Raw genomic sequence first — 19,856 nt, forward strand, 5'->3', positions numbered from 1 at the left:
GCAAATGGTTTCCAAAATTTTCAACATTTATTTAAATCTTTTCAGAACCACTTATTTTACTTTGGTGGTTTTTGAATATAGATGATAGAAATTCAATTGAGTTAGATATAAATTCCAAATGAGAAGAAAATGTATTAGCTCTGAGTTCCACCTCTGCCTGGGACTGTAGAGAGAAACAAATGATACAGGATCAAATCATTCAGTTATTATTTTGTGCATCCCATCTTAAAATTGCTTGGACCACAGAACCCATGAGAACTTCAAGGAACAGAGCCACAGAGAAGGGGAGTATCAAAATAAACCAGGTTCATGTTTATACCACTTGATTCATTAGCTCAGTCATATCAGCATGACTTCTGCCCATTAAAATTAATTTTGCCCAGTTTACCCCGTAACTTTGTAATGCTAGCAAAACTGTAAAGTGTCATCATAATGATATGTGATCTCTCTAAGAGTAGGTCACAATCCTCATATTCATACACTTTCAAATGATTATAATCTCAGCCTAACAGAATGATTAAGCTTTTCTTTCTTAAGTTCAGCAAATATTATACAGAAGCACAAGAAACTGGGAAACTTAAGTGAAATATAAACCCTATATGGAAAAGTCAAATGTATTTTGTGGGCATCTTTATAAGGAAGACAGCACGATCAGTCCCTAGAACTCTGAAGTGTATTGTTCACCTCTAACACATTCTGCAGCACACCAGACAGAACCTAAAATTTATAGACTCATACAACTTAACTAAAGTCAACTAAAAGCGGTTGTAAGCTATTATTACCTCCAGGTCCAAAATAGAGGTAAAAGTCAAACCAAGATTTATGCAACCATGGTCTAGCTAAAATACATGTTAACAACATACAAACAACCTGTAATTCTATATGTTAGAATCTACCCAAGGAAAGATCTCCCCCTCTAGAAGACTTGAGTGTCACTAACTAAAAGAAAAAAGCACAATTTCATTATTTCCCTTGTTTAGCTTTTGTTTGTTTTCTTCTGTCATGGAGGCAGCAAAAACAAATTATTTGGGGGAGCCAGTTTGGCTTCCATAGCAGCTGCGCCAGTCAGACACATCACAGAACAAGAGGAGATTGCCAAATGTTCATTGTTTAAATATGGCCCAATTTACTAGGGTCCAAGTTATAATTAGGTTTCTTCTTTGAATTTTAAAAGGAAAAAAGTGAAGACACAAACTCCTAATACATATAATTAAGACTAGCAGCCTTAACCTAACAGGTTTTTAGAGACACTCTTACTGTCACTCTAAATACAGGTTTCCTGCTGAGAGCATAATTACAGTTTTTGTTGCACTTCATACTGTCTACCTCCTAGAGAGCTAACACTGTTTGTTATTAAAAGAAGACCTTGTCATATCGTGTTCACCTCTGCATATAATGTCTCTCATTGTTGCTGCTTACCTTTTATCTACTCTTCTGGTGTAGAGAGGGGGAACTACAGAGACTCCACAGACTTGGTAAATTTTAACAAGTTGGGGCTAATGGGGTGTTTTTCCCCCTCTTCTTCCACCAAAAGGCAGCCCGTCTCCTCAATTCGATACACTTGCATACAGAATCCATAGCTGCCTTTTTCTTTAGTATGCCTATAAACCAGGCTAGAATGAAAAAGCAAACCCACAGAATCCTAACTACCTAAGGTAGGAGGGTGGGAAATTCCACTTCGAATTAAATAACACAGTTTTAATCCATTAAACGTTTAGACTGCATTCATATTTAACACCAAGGTGGTAGCCAAATCTTTTCTACTGATCGACAACAAGTGCTTTGAGCAAGTCTTGGGTAGCAAATTACATTTGGTTCCCAAAGATATTCTATAAAAACATAGTGCTTTCTTTTTTCTTTTTTAAGAACATGACCTACAGGGGACATTCATTGGTGCTCTGATAACTACATATTTCCAGACATTTAAATAGAATGGTAGCAAATGGATTTCTTCTTCCACATATTTACCATTCTTAGTATTAAAGTCAGTATGCAGTTTTGGCAGTTTTTTAAACCTGCTTTGCATGTCTTACCAGGCTGTGACATCTCATTATGTGTTGTAACCTGCTCTGACAAGTCTGCATCAAAAAAGACTGCTTTACAAAGTGGGATATTTTTTCACTATCATTTTTTAATCTGTTAAAGCTATAATCTATCAGAGAATGAAACATCCTCTTGTTCACAAAACTGCAAGACTTAAAAAGAAAAAAAATCACAAGAATTCTGGATCAGACAGAATTTGTGAATATCACTTTCTCCAAGGCACATTCAGCTATAATTATTTACTTGAAAAGAATAACATATTTCTAATGACAATCATATATAGTTAAATTTGAGGGTTTTTAAATATCCTGGAGCAGGAAACTGACATGCTTTTTAGCCAGCTATGCTTCCTCTCTCTATAGGCCAGAACAGTACATTTCAGTTTTAATGCATAAAATAATTTAATGGAATGGAAATATAATTAGGAAAGATCCACAGAATGGAAAAGTCAAAGAGTAGTTGAAAGAACATACATTTATATACACTAATAAAAAAAGAGTTCCAAGATATAGTAATGATAAGCAGAACAAGCAAGTTGCAGGAGAGTATATGCAGTGCAATTTTAAAAACACTCAAAACCATACTATTTAAACATGCCTAGTTATGTATATTGATGCATATGTAAAAGGAAGTCTGAAAGGATACACAGCATATTGATAACATTGATTACCTCTGGTAGTGGGAGTGAGACTGAGGCTGTATTACTTTCCTATTAACACTGCAACAAATAACCACAAACTTAATGGCTTAAAAAAAAAAAAACACATGAATTTATTACCTTACAGTTTTAGAAGTCAGAAGTCCAAAATCAGTCTCATTGGACTTAAAGTCAAGGTGTTAGCAGGGCTCGTTCTTTCTGGAGCCTCTGAGGGGAAAATCTATTTCCTCACATTGTTCAGCTTCTAGAGGCCACCTGCATTCCTTGGCTTGTAGCCCCTTCCTTCAATCAGTTCAACCTCTTGCTTCCACCATCACATCTACTTTGATCCTCCTGCCTCCCTCCCATAAGAATCTTTGTGATTACCTTGGGGCCACCTGTATAATCCAAGATTATCTCTCCATCTCTTCAACCAAGTTCCTTTTACCATGAAAGCTGACTATCCACAGGACCCAGGAATCAGAATGTGGAGATGTCTGGGGAGGCCATTAATCAGCCCACTGCAGAAGCCACAGAGGCCGGGAAGAATTTTAGCCCTTTTGTATGATTCAAATTGTATAATTACATTGTATTTATATATTAATTGTGTAATTTGCTTAATTTAAAATAAAAAAGAAAGATAATTTCATTTCTCAATTCCAAAAATGTTTGAGGTAGTTAGAAGAAAAAAGTCAAACCTCCTCCACATACTTATTTCTTCTCTTTATTTTTTCTTGCTCCTCCAATTCCTATTCTTTCCTCTTTCCTCTTTCACATCCTTATCTCCTGGTTCTGTGCCTACATAACAAGATTCCATAACCATATTACAAGGTTCATGATCATATTTCATATCTTCCCCTAAAAATATTACCCAATATGAACTGTGGCACAATTAGGTTAAGTATAAGTACACATAGGATAAAGAATATGTCTTAGGGCACCTGGGTTGTTCAGTTGGTTAAGCATCCAACCCTTGATTTTGGCTCAGGTCATGATCTCATGGTCCATGAGACCAAGCCCCACATTAGGCTCCATGCTGACAGTGTGAAGTCTGTTTGGGATTCTCTCTCCCTCTCTTTCTGGCCCTCCCCCATTTGTACTCTCTCTCTCTCAAAATAAATAAACTTAAAAAAAAAAAAGAATATGTCTTAATGCATTAAATGTTAATTGAGCCCTACTATATGGAAGGTAATAGGCAAAGAACTAGGGATATTGATATTAAAACCCCAATTTCTTGAAGAGTTCACAATGAGTGAAAAGGACAGATATGCAAAGAGACTGCAATATCATATAAGACGGCATAATAGAAATATGGGCTATGGGAACCTGACAGAGAAATTAGCTCTACTTGAATTGCCAGGTAATGATGGGGGAGGAGGTGGTGGTTAGAAAACAATCATGGAGGAAGGCCTATCTGACCTGGACCTCTCTGAATGTCTCTATGTTTTCCATCCTGTCCCATGGCCTGGGCCATCAGCCCTCAGCTCTGCTGAAGGGTCACTCATCCTATAACCCTGGTTAACATGGCATGTCTGCTGATACTCAACTCACCTCCCTTCCATATCCTCTCCACTCAGGGCCACACAGGAATTTCTGGTTCTTACCCACAAAATACACAGAAACTCAGTATCTTAGAAACACTTGACTCCAGCAGTCCTATTTATTCATGATGTCCCCCTGAGTTTACTGGGTGATAGAGGAACCTGCCAGGGAATTGAATATTAGATTCCTAATGAAGAAGGGGCAAAGACCCCTTCTGTCCTTAGGTTTCCTCCTAGTCATCAGATGGTTCTAATGGTGGAGAAAAAAAAAAAGAATTCTGACACCTGCCTTCTTCTACTCTCTGTCTTACTCCTTCTCCCTCCCCCCCATCTTCTTTATTGAGCAACAAGCATTTTAGCCAAGCTTTAATAGAGTTTAATCTTCTCCAGACTTTGAGAGAAATTGGATCATGTGTTTTCATCTTGGTTCTTAATATGCTAAAATTTTAAAGAACTTCTAAGGCTGGCGTTAAGCCCATTGCTTTCCTAAACACACCAAGTACCAGTACCCTGTCTGTGATGTTAAGCTTCCTGTATCCTCCTGAGGCAGAAGGCTGTAAGGCAACATGATTTACTAGAGGATGGATCAATTCATGCATCCGTCATTCCAACTGCCTTCTAACAACATTAAGTGTTGAAAGACTAAAATCTACATTTCCCAGACTTCCTTTGTAGCTGGGGTTTTGAGTGAGACCTGGGTTCTGCCCATCTAACCAACGATGCACAACTTTGTTTCACACTGAGCTACGTAAGGAGAGAGGTCAAGGAACCATGGCAAAGAAAGCATGTTCTGGAGATGGAAGTCATTGAAGCAGCTCTTTGATTTGGCAACTTCTTGAAGTAAATTACCAGAAGTGGTAAGGTTCTGAGGTAGGTAGCCGGGCTGGTGACAGCTTCCTAATCGAGCAGAAGCAACAGCTCCCTGAGCAGCCAGGGGCTTTAGAAATCATTCCTGAGACCGGATTCACCCTTCTCAGGGATTCACTAAGCTATATTCACACTTAAGTCACTTGTGCTTAAACTAGGCAGACTAGATTCCATTTTCTGCAACTAAGAATCCCAACCATTTGTATGAATGGATGTGAGGTGGGGTCAAATACTTCAATTTAATATTGGAAAACGTTGCCTCCCATCATGTCTATTTGGGTGACTGATGCTCCACTTCTGGGTAAGGTTAAAAGATCATTCTTGAAGCACAGCATAAAGATTTTTCTCTGGCTTTTTCTTCTACCTGGCTCTATTTAAGTTTTACAGAGTTTGCCTTTACAGTCTCCACACAGAGTTTCCTCTTCTTATCACCCTTAGCCTGATTTTTGGGGGTTTTTTTTTTGTTGTTGTTGTTGTTGTTTTTGAAGTTGGAAAAGAAGGGAAAGAGTCTAAGGGAATGGTTCTTGAGATCTTTATTAGAAGAGAGAGGTAGAAAGCCCTTCAATGCTCTCCAACCTAATCATTATCAGAGTTCTGAATAAAACTGATATTTTGTTTCCATTTGGCTCCTTGTGACTCTTCTTTATGACTTAGAACTTTATGGGATGGAGGGCTGAAGTCATTGTTATCCACAAGTTTCTACCATTCAAAGCTGGAACTCACTTTAGAGATCATTTATTTTAACAGTCTATTTTGTTGAAGATACTGATGCCCAAGGTCATATAACCAATAAATGGAGAAGCCCACACTAAAACTCAAATTTGCAGACTCTGAGCCCATTGTTCCTCACCACACCAGCTAAAGACTTGGGTGAATGAATTTAAGGGACTAGTTCTAGCCAAGTGGATTTAACTCTCGGGTTTTCTAACAGCCCACTTTACTCTCCTATATATCCCACCTAACCCCTATAAGCACTTGGGTTTCTGAGTCTTGATTTAAAAGATTCCTATGTAAAATATTTCAGGGGAGGGGGAAATTTCAATAAAACAAATCACTCATTCTCTATATTTAAATTCTATAGTTTAATAGTCCTAAAAGCAAACACAGGGCTTAGAACAATATAGGAAGGGTCTAAAAGTATTTTTTTACATAATCTTGTATCTTCAGCTATCCCAGCTTATAGTTAAAAATGTACTGCTTGTTCTTACAGACAGACCACATAACAAGAGCTCTCCAGAGCTGTTTCTCCTACTGAATGAACTAAGCAGGTAATGCCCCCCACTGGCAGAACTTGCCTTGTCTTCCATCTGGAATAGCATCACCAAGTTTGTCATCCCCAAAGGCACCATTCTGACACATGTCATTAATTTTTACAGGGTCTTGACCCATAAGAATAAATGGTCTATGCTTCAATGTCTAAGTATTCACATAAAGAGAATAGAATTTAACTTAAGTGCTATATATGTAATCTTGGGCACAAGGAAAAATATATATGCTGAAAAGATATAAATTGTTTGAGGTGGTTATTTATTAAGTGACCAAGCAAATATACTGTAGCATAAGACACTCCAAATCTATTTGGAAGAAAACTGCAAAAGACTACCAGGCATTATCGCTAGTTTCTTACACACAGTGTCATGATTCCAGCCCCTTTCTCGCTAGTGTATTCCTAGTTTATTTTAACTATACCCATCTGTGGATGGGAAGCTCAAAAAAAAAAGTGGTTAAGTAATTCAAAATCCTCTCCCCAATGAGAACATTAAACCCTAAAACATTCCAAAAGTCAGAATACAATAAAGTTGGTTCTGTGGCCATAATTAAATAACTGTTCATGAGGGGAAAATATAGCCAAACCACGATGTGACTCATATTAAAAACAGACACCAAAATCGAGTAGGAAAATGCAGATATATTCATAAATCAGATCCTAGCTCCAAAATATTAACCATGTTTTCCAAATAATCTCTTTTAAAGAACTGTAATAATCAAGGAAATAAATTACCACCTCAGTATCTACACCCTTCCAGAATTCCACTTTTGGAGAGGAGTCAAGAAAAAACTGAAATAATAAAAGCTAACATTTATTGAGTTTTTGCTAAATGCTAAGTGCTTTTCCTGAGTTATCTAATTCCATCCTCATAAGAGCTATTATCATATACATTTTGGTGATGAGAGCAAAAAAGGCTTGGGATATTTAAGTGATTTGTCTATGTTTACTCGAACAGAAAGCTGTGGACCCGTCTATCTTCTCCAGAGCCTATGCTCAGAATCATCATCCTTGACTGCCACCCTTGGGAGCAGCTTCATTCTATACTATTCTTCCAGAACAACAGCTATTTTAAGAAACATTCTGGTTTGGGGATTGTAAGATTTATCAAAGAGATCAAATGAAGCCTGAGGGGTTTTGTTTTGATAAACTCCCATGGGGCATGGAAAATTCTTACTGTTTGTCTTCACTTAAAAAGGCACATCATAAGAGCCTACAGGAGTGGAAGATGCTGGAGAAAGAGCTCATGGGAAGCCTGAGCCAATCCTCATATACCCAATAAATGATTTATGACCCTCCAGTAAAACAAAGTGAGAAGAAGAAAGCAGGTATTTTTTTGTCCTAAAATTTTATTTATGTTATCCATTTCTTCTATTTTACCTGAAAATAATGGGCTAAAAAAAGCATCAGGAAACAGACTACATTGCACTGTAGCTAGACATTTCTTCCTTATGAGTGAATTGACATAAGATAGGGTACCCAGTGCTGGAAACTGGTCTGACTGGAAAATAACTGGAAGATTGACTGTAATTAGATCAGAATCCTTTCCTGAAATCTCGAAGTTGATTGTTTGATTCTTCATACAGAGATTCCCACCACAAAAACTATAAAACAAAGTTAAAATACAGTCTCCATTCAGTTCTGTTTCAAACAATAATTGGCTCACATAAGTAGTCTGACCGAGTAGTAGTAAGTGTCCACTATAATGAGGAGCATAGTGGTATGTCAGGAAGAGAAGAATGTAGACTGTGGAGTTAAATCTGAGTTCAAATCCCAACACCACTACTGGCAAAATTGATTTATTTAACTAATAAACTCTCTGGGTCTTGGTTTGTATACTTGCAAAATGGTAAGAACACAGGTTTGTGAAAGATTAGGTAAGAAAACATATATAAAAGACAGATTCTAGTCCTAAAGACACACTAGACTCCCCTGTAAAGAGAAGCTCATATTAGTCACTAGTATTAGGTGTGCAACAGTATGCTAGCAGTGTGGGGGGTTAATAAACAAAGACGACATGATTCTTGCCCTTAAAGAATTTACAATCTAGCTTAGGAAATAAAACTGGCAAGTATAGAATATAACTATTGATACACACAGTAATATTTGGAAGAAGGAATAGATGGTTGTGGGTAGAATACTTGAGGAGGTTCATGGTGGACACATATGTTGACTGGGCCTAGAAGGCTGAGAAAGATCAAGGATGTGACAATTCAACTATCCACTCCCATTTTTAAGCACACTTTAAGAGGCATCTTCAAACAAAACTCCATCTTCAAAACAAAAGACCCAATAAATAAAGGAGCAATGCTTGACATAATGGAATTCTACATATGATGTGCTTTCAACTCTTGCTATTCAAAGTGTGGTTCATAGATCAGTCGCATTCAGAGTTTGTTGGATATGCAGATTCTTGGATCCTATCCTAGCTCTCCTGAATCAGAATTTGTATTTTAACAAAATCCTAGGGTGATTTGTATGTACATTAAAGTTTAAGCAACACAGTTGTAAATCACAAGAATAGCTCCAAAACAATGAAGCTTACATGTTTTCTATTTTAAAAAACACCAGGTTTTTAAGACACTTTAGAGATGATAAACACTGTTCTAGAATGTTTTTGCTTATAAGCTGTAGATGATGATACCTGCCCCTCTAGACTGTTAATGAGGGTTAACTGCAATAAACATACATAAAACCTTAATTTTCTAATCCCACAAGGGAAAACCATGTTTTTAAAATCTTTATAGCCTTCACCTTTAGCATTGTGCTCCATATATATCCCATAGTCAAAAAATATGTGTTAAATAAATGAATAAATGAGTCAAAGGCTTAGGAAATGATGAAGGTCACTTTGAAATGGATGAGCATAGGATCATGAGTTAGGTCTGTAGACAAAGAATGCTGACACAGGAGAGCACTTTTCAGATTAAAACGTGCACACTCATTTAGTTACAAGATCTTTTTATTGTTAAAAAAATTAAAATGTCATATAATAGTGAAACATAAGTTATAAAATGTATTTATCATAGAAAATTAGATTTATCACTTATAATGTACTCACCTGGCATTAATTTAATTCAGTTCTAAATGTATTGTGGAGATTTTGTTATTAATTAAAACACTAGTTTTCTCCTGACAAACTCAAGTTATATAATGAGTTCATCTAAAGAATGAAATCCAAACATAGTTCAAAGTCTCACTCTTCCATACTCTCAGGAAGCATATAGTCTAGTGGGGTTAGAGACAAATGTAATTAGCAGTTAGAATGAAGAAAACGTCTTAATGGAAGGATGGTCTAACGAACGGTGGTGTTGGTAACAAAAAAGCTGCCTCAGGATCCCTGCAAAAGGTAGAGCGGGCTTCAGAGAGAAGAGGCTGAGCTGAGATCTGAAGGATGAGTGGTGTGGCAGGTGGACTAATGAGGGTAGGGTACCGCATGGGCAAAAACATGGAAGAGTAACAGCTTGCTTAGGAAGCCACCAACTAGTTCAGTATTTCTGGAGTATAGAGGGACAGCAGCAGCAATAAAATAAGAGAAGTAGACAGGGACAACATAATGATGGCTTTGCATATCACAGAAAAATTTTACTTTGCAGGCTATGGGGGTCATTAAAAGAATTTGAGTCATTAAAAGAATTTGAGTAGGGAATTAAAATGATCACATTTCCAAATGGGATAGGCTAATTGGGCAGCAATGAATCTGATTGATTAAGGAGAGGAAAGTGGAAGGAATAAATGGGACGAGACTAGAAACTGGCAAACAAGTGTAGGAATTAATCATTAATTGACATGGTGCCTTGAATTGTGTCAGTGATGGTCAGAATGGAGAAAAGAGCATGAAACAAATATTAAGAGGTGGAATTAATAAAATTTGGTGACTGCTTGGATGTGATGGGTTTCTAACCATGAAGAGAAACCCCAAAGAGTTTAAAATCACACAACGCTAGTGAATTCATATTCAGTTTAAGCAAGTATGCTCAATGTCCTGTAACAAATTTGATAATGTAAGGATGAAGCTGGTAGGCATAAACTTAAGCATATGGCTGGCCAGTGATGCCACTCACTGAGATAAGAAATAGAGGATGAAAAATGAAACTTGATCAGTTGAGGGCATGTTGACCTTGAACTGCATTTGGTTCATCAAATGGTATCTGATTTCCTTTTAACTGAGAGTCCGTTGCAAATGTGGGTCAAATCCTAGTCAAAATAAATTGGAGCTTCCTTCTCCAACATGAGCCCTATATGAATCAGCTAATTAAGAACAAAGAATCACACAGCAAACCAAATACAACATTACATTTAAAAAAATCAATCATCACAATCAAGAAAAAAAAAAAGAACCAAGAATCATAGACAATTATGGTCTAATATTCCTTCCCAAGTTAGTGGGAGACCAGGGGAAAAAAAGACTGGTCTAATATGGGGTTTCAAGACAGACTTTGAAATGGGACTACATGGAGGTGGCCTAGATCTGTGATATGTGTGGTAACACAGAATATATTTATGCCTGGGTCCAGACATGGGTATCCATGATGGGAATCCAGGCAACAGGCTGAGCATCAACACCAAGAAAACGGAGAACAAGTAAGAGAAAAGCCCAAAGAATGTAAAGAAACATCTTGAGTTTGGGAGGCAAATCCCTTTATCTCCCGCTATTCATGTGTTTTAAGCTCTAATCTTGATACCCTAGTGCCATGATTCTCAGAGCTGGCTACTACTTGGAGAGTTTCCTAAAAATATGGATCCTGTCTCCATACCCAAAACTTCTAAATTAATTGGTCTAGAGTGGGGAAATACCATCCTAGACATCACCCTGGCAGATACTCAACCCTAGCTGCACATTAGAAACTTCTTTTTAAAAACACCATGCACAGCTCCCACTTCTCAGAGATTTGGATTAATTCATCTAAGGTAAGCTCTTGACATCAGGTGTTTTTAAAAGCTCCCAAATGATTGTAATGTAGAGTTCAAAACTTACTGCCAGTCTTCCAAAGCAGAGAGGTTCTATATTTTCTCCCAATTTTTTCAAAACTTCTTCCCCTAAACCCACTCTTAACAATAACCATATCTTTTACCTAACTTAGACTATAGGAATCTGAAACACGCAACATCATCTTTTCTTTCTCTGTTCCATCACTTTGATTTTTGTTCAAGAAATGTCTCTGTTGTCTTAATTTCACCACCATCCTTATCTGGATTACTGGAGGTAAAGATAATAAACCAAACTCCCTTTTCCAGTGGATCTTCTCTTTCTTATCACAACCATGTGAAGTCTCTCTCATGTTAACAATAAAAACAAAATACAAACAAAACGACCTTCCAAAAACTTTGTTAACTCTTGAGGCATCTCTCCATTTCTTTCCTTCCCTTCAAGCCAAACTTCTTTTATAATAATTTCTCCTTACAACCAGGATTGGTACAGTGATTCCTGATGGTTTCTAATAACTTTGAAAAGTGGAAAAGCCTGAAGAAAAATATTCTATTCCAGAAACTCTAGTCAGGACGTAGAAGAAAGGCCCTCTACTTTACCAAGCAAAGTCAGAGAAGGAGATCCAGCATTCTTGTTCAAAAGGAGAGACTTGTGTGTATTATGCAGGGACAAAGAGTTAATCTGGAAAGAAGATAAATTCTTACAATACTAAACTGTGAAAGGTGGGAGACCAAATTCCAGGCATTTTTATACCACTAATATTGTATTATGTTGTCAAACTTGTTGCAATAATTCTGATGCAAAATATATAGTCCAAGCTTGTAAATGTGGTTCAATAACAGCTAGGTACAATTGAGACAGTAAATAAGATAAGAGCTGAATTATTGGCCATTGTTTAATATGACTTTAGAATAAATTTACTGGTAATTAAAGTAATTACGTGACACATTTCAGTAGTTTCTAGGGGCAAGAAAAACAACACACTTAAAATAGCCATATGGGAAAAATGCCCATCATATTGGCTAAAAGTAAATAGGAACAATGCCTAGAGGAAGGATCTCACAAAAAAAGTCCACTCAACCCTCTTGAAAGAGGTAGCAATATCTCTGGTTCACTAGACTTCAATGTTAAATGGACTTAAGAGAAGAAAGACACAAGATTGGGAAAGTTTTAGTACTTCGTTTTATCTCAAGTAGGAAGAATTTAAGATACTACCCCCCCCCCCCTTCCACTATCACTGTTAACATCAAACTGAACACACACACTGACAATTTCACTTCTAGAAAGTAGAACTCTGACATGGGTACAAAACTATTGAGGATCAAGTAAGTCTCTGGCTGGAGAATTAAGAGAGTAAAAGTAATTCTTCCTCAAGTATATTTTCTCTTCTCCTTGGAAAACTGAGTTAGAAAACTGAAAAGGAACCCATAAAAAGAAGAAAAAAGTATAAATAAAGAAGAATAAAGCTCTACTTCAGTCTGAGGGAAGGATTCTATAATGGTCCTTGCAAGGTCACATCCTGTTTACCATGATAAAGAAGTAGATAGACCTGACTTGCAGCAAGATTTAAACATTTGCCTGGAGCAGATCTAAATATATTACCCTAAAATCAAATGATTCCAAAGGTTTTTTTCAAGATTTAGACATGTGAGGTCTTATATATCTAAGTTCTCAAGTAACTATTACCATTATCTATTGAAGGCCAAAATAATTTATTAATTTCTCAATAATCATTTGTTGAAATAAAAATTTTTGGTCTTAGTTTGATTGGTATGCCATAATTAGTAAAACCTGCTTTAAAAATTTGTGGAAGAATAAATGAAAATGCCCTTCAAAAAGTTGAATACTGCATAAATGCAAGATATTCCTACTATTAATTGGAATAGGGTTGGAACAGTCCTACTGTACATCCCACCAGGCAGTCTGCCTGTCAATTCACCATGATTCATTAAGAAAGCAACAGATGGGCAACATAAAAAAACTGACATTTAGAAGATCCTGGTCTTTGCCCTTTGGTTCCCTGACCTTAGGCCAGAGTGTGGCCCTTAAATCCATCTCCCCAAGAGACTGAAGGTAACGTCTGTGTGGCCAAACTGGTTCCACCATTGGTCTTATTCCAACTAATGCTCTTTAGTTTTACTTTTCCCTTTAGATTTGGGGGTCAGAGTTTTATTTGCTGCATAATAGAAGGCACTGGCAGCTTGTATTTTTCTTTACCCCTTGGCATTGAATCAGCAATGTATCCACTGCGTTTTCTTTATTAAATGGTGGTTCACTGTATGTCCTTAGGCCTGGTTGTCATTCTAAACATTTATTATTACTCTAATTATAATACTAATCATTCTACGTCTCTATCAGGGTAAAGTAAAAATGAACAGTGCTCTAGCTTCAACTTTAAAAATCTAGACTTGCACTAAAACATGGTAGCCTCTAGACACGTTCAGCTATTGAGCACTTGAAATAGGTCTCACCTGAATCTAAAATGTGCTTTAGCATAAAACACACAACAGATTTCAAAGATTTAGTACAAAAAAAAAAAAAAAGAACTTAGAATATCTCAATAAATTTTAAGTTGATTATTTGTGTTGAAATCAGAATATTTTGATTATACTGGGTAAAATAAAGTATGTTCTTAAAATTAATGCCAACTGCTTTTTAATTTTTTAATGTGGTGACTACAAATTTTCAATTATATATGTGGTTTACATTCTATTTCAAGTAGACAGCATTGATCTAGATGCTCAGAGTCATTTTAGAGATTTTCATTCTTAATGACTGAATAGTTTTACTAATTTAATTAATTTAAATTTACTCTTTTCTTACAGGCTTGTTTAAAATTTGTTTATTATCTTCTAGAGTTGACAAGAATATAAAAGATAAATTAAGTAAAACTAATTAATGACCATTAATCATGTTTAAATGGCACTGACCTTGATCTTCCAAGAGCTTGGGAAGTCCTTTAAACACCTGCATTAATGGCTTTGTGTCATGCCACGTGATACTGAGTGCTGAACCAGAACAACTAATGTTGTTCTTGCTGTTAGGTGACCGCCTCTGCCTGGAGCTCCACTAAGCATAATAAACAGTGAGTGACACATAATAGCGCAAGCACTGATATATGTGTTGGAAAATGTCACTTTTTTCCAAAACAATGTCACGAAATAGATTATAAGAAATTAGAAAAGTAGATCTGTTTCTAACCCTTCTGATTTGTTTTCAAACTCAGTTTTCAATATGTATGTGGTATAATGTATACATGAATGTATGATCACCTATTCATACATCAGAGGTATTTTTTTAAAAATGAGTAAGCACTGTATTTCTGACCTATGGGAAAAAATGAAAATCTTCTTAAGGAAAATAAGAAATAATGAGAGATGAAAAGCCCTAGTATTAAAAAAAGAAAGAAAGAAAGAAAGAAAGAAAGAAAGAAAGAAAGAAAGAAAGAAAAGCTACCAACAAGCCCTCCATGTCACTGGTTTTATCCATTGAATTGAAAAGCAAGAATCGTAAGAAAACAGCCCAACCATGAGAAAATAGCAATATCCTTCTGATCTGGAATGTGCAACAACAGCTTTATTAAATATCACTGAATTCAAAGGAAATACAGGCCTAAGATGAGCCATTTGTGCAAAAGAAACAGAAGCCTGCAAAATCACATACAGCATGAGAGCTGATAAGACTCAAAAAAAGAATAGTTGCATTAGGAAAAAACTGTTCTGTATAATTTTCCTACCCTTCACTAAAGAAGTGCACTCTATAGCTGTAACAGGATATTCAAAAAGGGAGAAAATTATTTTTCTCTAACACAAGCTTCTAATAACAAGAAATTTAATAACAAGAAATCAAAGGATTTAATAATGCAAAGATATATACTTAGAATAATGTAATCTTAAAGATACCCATATTAAAAAAAAAAAAAGCCTCACAAAGGTAATGAAGAGATAACTAAAGACTGCTCAGCATTTGTGTATTGAAGCACTTAGTATGATTCTATTTTTGTTAATCTCTAAGCTCCCAATTTTCCAGACAGACCAAAGCATGGAATTTAGTAAATGTCTAAAATTAGAAACAGCCTGTAGAAGGATCAGAACTAGAAGTAAATTAATTTCCAATTGATTTTATTAATTTTTCAGGGAGTTCTTTCTATCCACATTCTCACTCTAAAGCCACTATTCTTACAGCAATATGAATGAGTTTCACGAGATCTAACATGAAGTAAATAATCTTTTTTTTCTTGTTTTTTAAATGGAAGTATAATTAACATATACTGTTAGCTTCAGGCGTAGAATATAATAATTCAACAATAGTATATGTTACTCAGTGCTCATCAAGATAAGTGCACTGTTGATCCCCTTTATCTATTTCACACCTCCCCCACCCACCTCTCCTATGGTAACCACCAGTTTGCTCTCTGTACTTAAGAGTCTGGTTTTTTGCTTGCCTCTTTTTTCTTCACTTGTTTTGTTTCTTAAATTCTACATATGAGTGAAATCATATGGTATTTGTCTGTGATGGACTTATTTCACTTAGCATTAAACCCTCTAGCTATACTCATGTTGTAAATGGCAAAATCTCACAACATGAAAGAAATAATCTTAACAGAGAGTTCACTATCGAAATAGTCCTTGAATCAAGTTCAGTTTTTAAGGCATTATTCCACAAAATCATGCTAAACTCTTCCCCAAACCATGACTGCTATTAGTTAATGATATAGTCCTCAAAACATTGTATTAAAATGTATATGACCATATACTTTTTTTTTAATAAAAATGGGATGGGCAATACATAATTTACTAAAGTTTTCTTTTTTAGTTTATCATAGACATTTCCTTTTTAGTACTTTATTATTTTTCCTTAGTCTAAATAGTTTGCCACTCTATAAATGTCCTGTTTCTTCAACTACCACTGCATAATGTCTATTTAGCATTTAGGTTATAAACAATTTTTCACTATTACAAACAATATTTCAGTACTATTCCTTGGCTTATATTTTGTGTAACCTATATAAGAATTTCAGAAGAATAAATTCCTAGATGTGGAACTTCTGAGCAAAGATTATTACATTTTTGGGCTTTTGGCAGATATTGCAAAAATTACTCTTCAAATCACTTGGGCCAATCAACATCCCCAGCAGAAATAAATAAGAGAGTCTCTGTTTTCCCATACCCTCACCAACACTGAATGTTAAGGATTGTTTTAACCATACTTCATAGGATAAGAACATATCTCAATTTTTACTCCACTTGGATTTTTTTACAAATCAAAATTGAGAATTTTTTTTTAAGTTTACCTTTTATTCTCTACCCTCTTGTTCAATTGGTCTTTCCTGATCCATCTGTGTAAAAAAGAATAACAATAATAAAAGTCCTCTGTCTTGAGATTTATGGGGTATATTTGAAAATAATCATCTTATTCCAGGGATTGGCAGATACAATTCAGTGCTGGATATAGTATGAATTCCAGAATTTTTTTCTAACATTTTTAGTTTTGCTTTTCAGCAAACAAAGCAGAAATCAGTCTTATTCAATATAATGTTCCCTAGGAATAGGGAACATTTCAATTTGGCCTGTATCCAGCAAAAATTAAAAACTTTCAATATTATCCAATATAAAATTTCAACTATTTATATGATTTTCTCCTCAAATAATGTCTTTCATGAACAGAGATTCAAACCCAAAGGAAATTCTTTTTTTGTAAATTTGTACTTCAAAAGGAAACAAACAAAAAAATAAGAGAAGTGTTTCAAGATTGCCATGGAAATTGACATTTCTACTGTGCATCTTAGGACAACATGTGAGAGCTTTAGCGAAGCCTTTGAAGATTTAAAATGCATCAAATTAAAAACCACGTCCATTTAAATAAAAAGCTCTTCTGGCATCAATTCTGTCCACATTTCTGGTGGGGAAGAAAATGGCTTTTTTTAAGATATGAACACAGTTGGGGATAAAGATATTTTCTTTATAGAGACTATCTAGATATCTCACTGTTGGATATTAATGTTAACATAAAAGTAAAACAGATTTGTGCAGTGGACATGACAGGGAAGTGAGCTACAAAGAGAAAACAATTTTCAGCTTGTAAGAAATTAGAGTGCTATAGAATATCATCAAGTCTTGAGGATTTGAAGACAACTTTAAAAGAGATCTAGTTCAACCCTTTATTCATCTAATGCTTAAATCTTCTCCATGGGAGACTGGTCAAATGTTCACACACTTAATGTTTAAATATGTGCAATGATAGGGAACACATTACCTATTGAGGTAGCACATTTAAGTCCGGAGCAGCCCATTTAGCCATGACAACTACTAAGTCCTTCTTGGTATGTTCTGCTGAAATCTGTTTTCTTATACTTAATGTTTATGGATTTTACTTATACACTGGCATTACAAGAGAACTCTTGGTTGGCTAATTCTCCATTTATTCCCAACTGCTTCTTTCTTCCACTTTCCCTCATACAAGCAGAAAAAGTATTTACAGAAAAGTAAATACTTTCTCTGCTCTCCATTGCAGCCAAGGAGTGCCAAGGGAACCCAGTTTATGACTAATGAGACATAAGAAAAGTTTAAATGAGGGTTCTAGAAAAGATTTTTTCATCCATTCCCCCTTCTTTCTGCCTTGAGCATAAACTTGATAAAGGTATAATTGCTATTTGCAACTAGGAATTGGACACTAGCCCTTACATTCCTGAACCACTGGATACTAGAAACCACCTAACTTTATTATTTCTTCTATTTATTTATTTTGAGGGAGAGAGAGTGCACATATGCATGCGCATGTGCGAATGGGAGAGAGGCAGAAAGAGAAGGAAAGAGAATCCCAAGCATTCTCTGAGTTGTCAGCAAGGAGTCCCTTGTGGGGCTTGATTTTATTAACTGTGAGATCGTGACCTGAGCCGAAATCAAGAATCAGATGCTTAACCAAGTAAGCCACTCACGTACCCCAGCAACCACCTAACTTTAGACTTTCTGTTAATTAAGACAAGTAAGCCCCATCAATCCTGAGGGATTTTAACTGAGGGACTGTGATGCTTGCACCTGAAAACACACCTATTTAACACAAGGTCACACTGGAGTATCAAATATTTATTACATTTGATAACGCCTCATATCTTAACAGAGAAAAAATACTTCAATAAACCAGTATAGCCAGATTTAGATATATTCTCACCTTCAAATGTCCACAATCTAGAGTACATTATAATATTGCAACAATTTAAAATTAGTATGTGGACTACACCCTAGTAAATGGAAACTAGAGACCTTTGAATTCTGATGGACGATCACTGAAGCAATTTATTCATTGTTCGTGGTCAATTTCTTCTCTTTTTAATCTTTTCTTTCTATTCCTATCTTACCTCCCCTCCAAATTCATATTAAATTAAGATTTCTAAACCCTGAAAAGCCTGATAGAAGTTTCCAATTTGTTTTTCTTTTCTGTTTTTCTTTTCTTTTCAAGTCTATCAGTCTATCTTGGTATGTTCTGCTGACATCTGTTTTCTTATACTTAACGTTTATGGATTTTACTTATACATTGGCATTACAAGAGAACTCTTGGTTGGCTAATTCTGCATCTATTCCCAACTGCTTCTTTCTTCCACTTTGCCTCACACAAGCAGAAAAAGTATTTACTTTTTCCATTGCAGCCAAGGGGTGCCAAGGGAACCCAGTTTATGACATAAACCCAGTTTATGTCAGTTTTCTGCAAATTACTTGCTGCCATAGCCTATTCTCAAAAAGGAGTATGGAATTTCAGCTTTCCCAGGATCAACAAATGTGAGTCTCAAGTTGCAATGTGATTTACAGATACTGATCTATTTTTTAGATTAACAGAAAAATGCCTCCGCAAGAAATATGTCCAAAACTTTGATCTATTTTTCTAGCTTTATTTAATGCATATTACCAATAATGCTATAAAAGAACTAATATAAGTATTCTCTTACAGGAATTAAAAAAATACACCAAGATAAATCTAAATTTATCCTCATAATTTATACCAAACTCAATCCTTTTGAAGAAAAACTATAATTGTATCATTACAGAATTTGTATTTATCAATTGTATTTCTGAATCAGTCAGCAGGATCAATCATATATCTTCCATGTACTTCAAAGAAAACTAAGGAAGATAGAAAAGTAGTTAACAGAAAGAACTTTGCCAAAGTAAGATCTGAGTTTGAATTTGGATTTTGCCCCTTATGAACTGACTGATATGGGCAAATTATTTAATCCCATGTGTCTTTATCATCAGTAACAAGAAAATAATTATACCTACCTCATAGGTTTATTATGGGGATAATTTAATCTGTGTGTGTGTGTGTGTGTGTGTGCGTGTGTGTGTGGCTTACACACACACACACACACACACACACACACACACACACACACATATGTGGCTTAGCATCATCCCTAGACAATAAGTGTTCAATAAATGGTTAGCTACCACCATCCCTAGAAAAGTGCTGTTACCCTTTGGTAACTCTTTGACTTCAACCATGCTACTCTTTTTGTACTACCCTGGTTTTCTCAAATTCTTTCTTTTGATTTGGTGGAATTATTCAAAATCATGGAAT

Source organism: Panthera pardus, unplaced genomic scaffold (genome assembly GCF_024362965.1).
Source record: "Panthera pardus isolate Hobbes unplaced genomic scaffold, ASM2436296v1 HiC_scaffold_10, whole genome shotgun sequence".
In the NCBI taxonomy this organism is placed as follows: domain Eukaryota; kingdom Metazoa; phylum Chordata; class Mammalia; order Carnivora; family Felidae; genus Panthera; species Panthera pardus.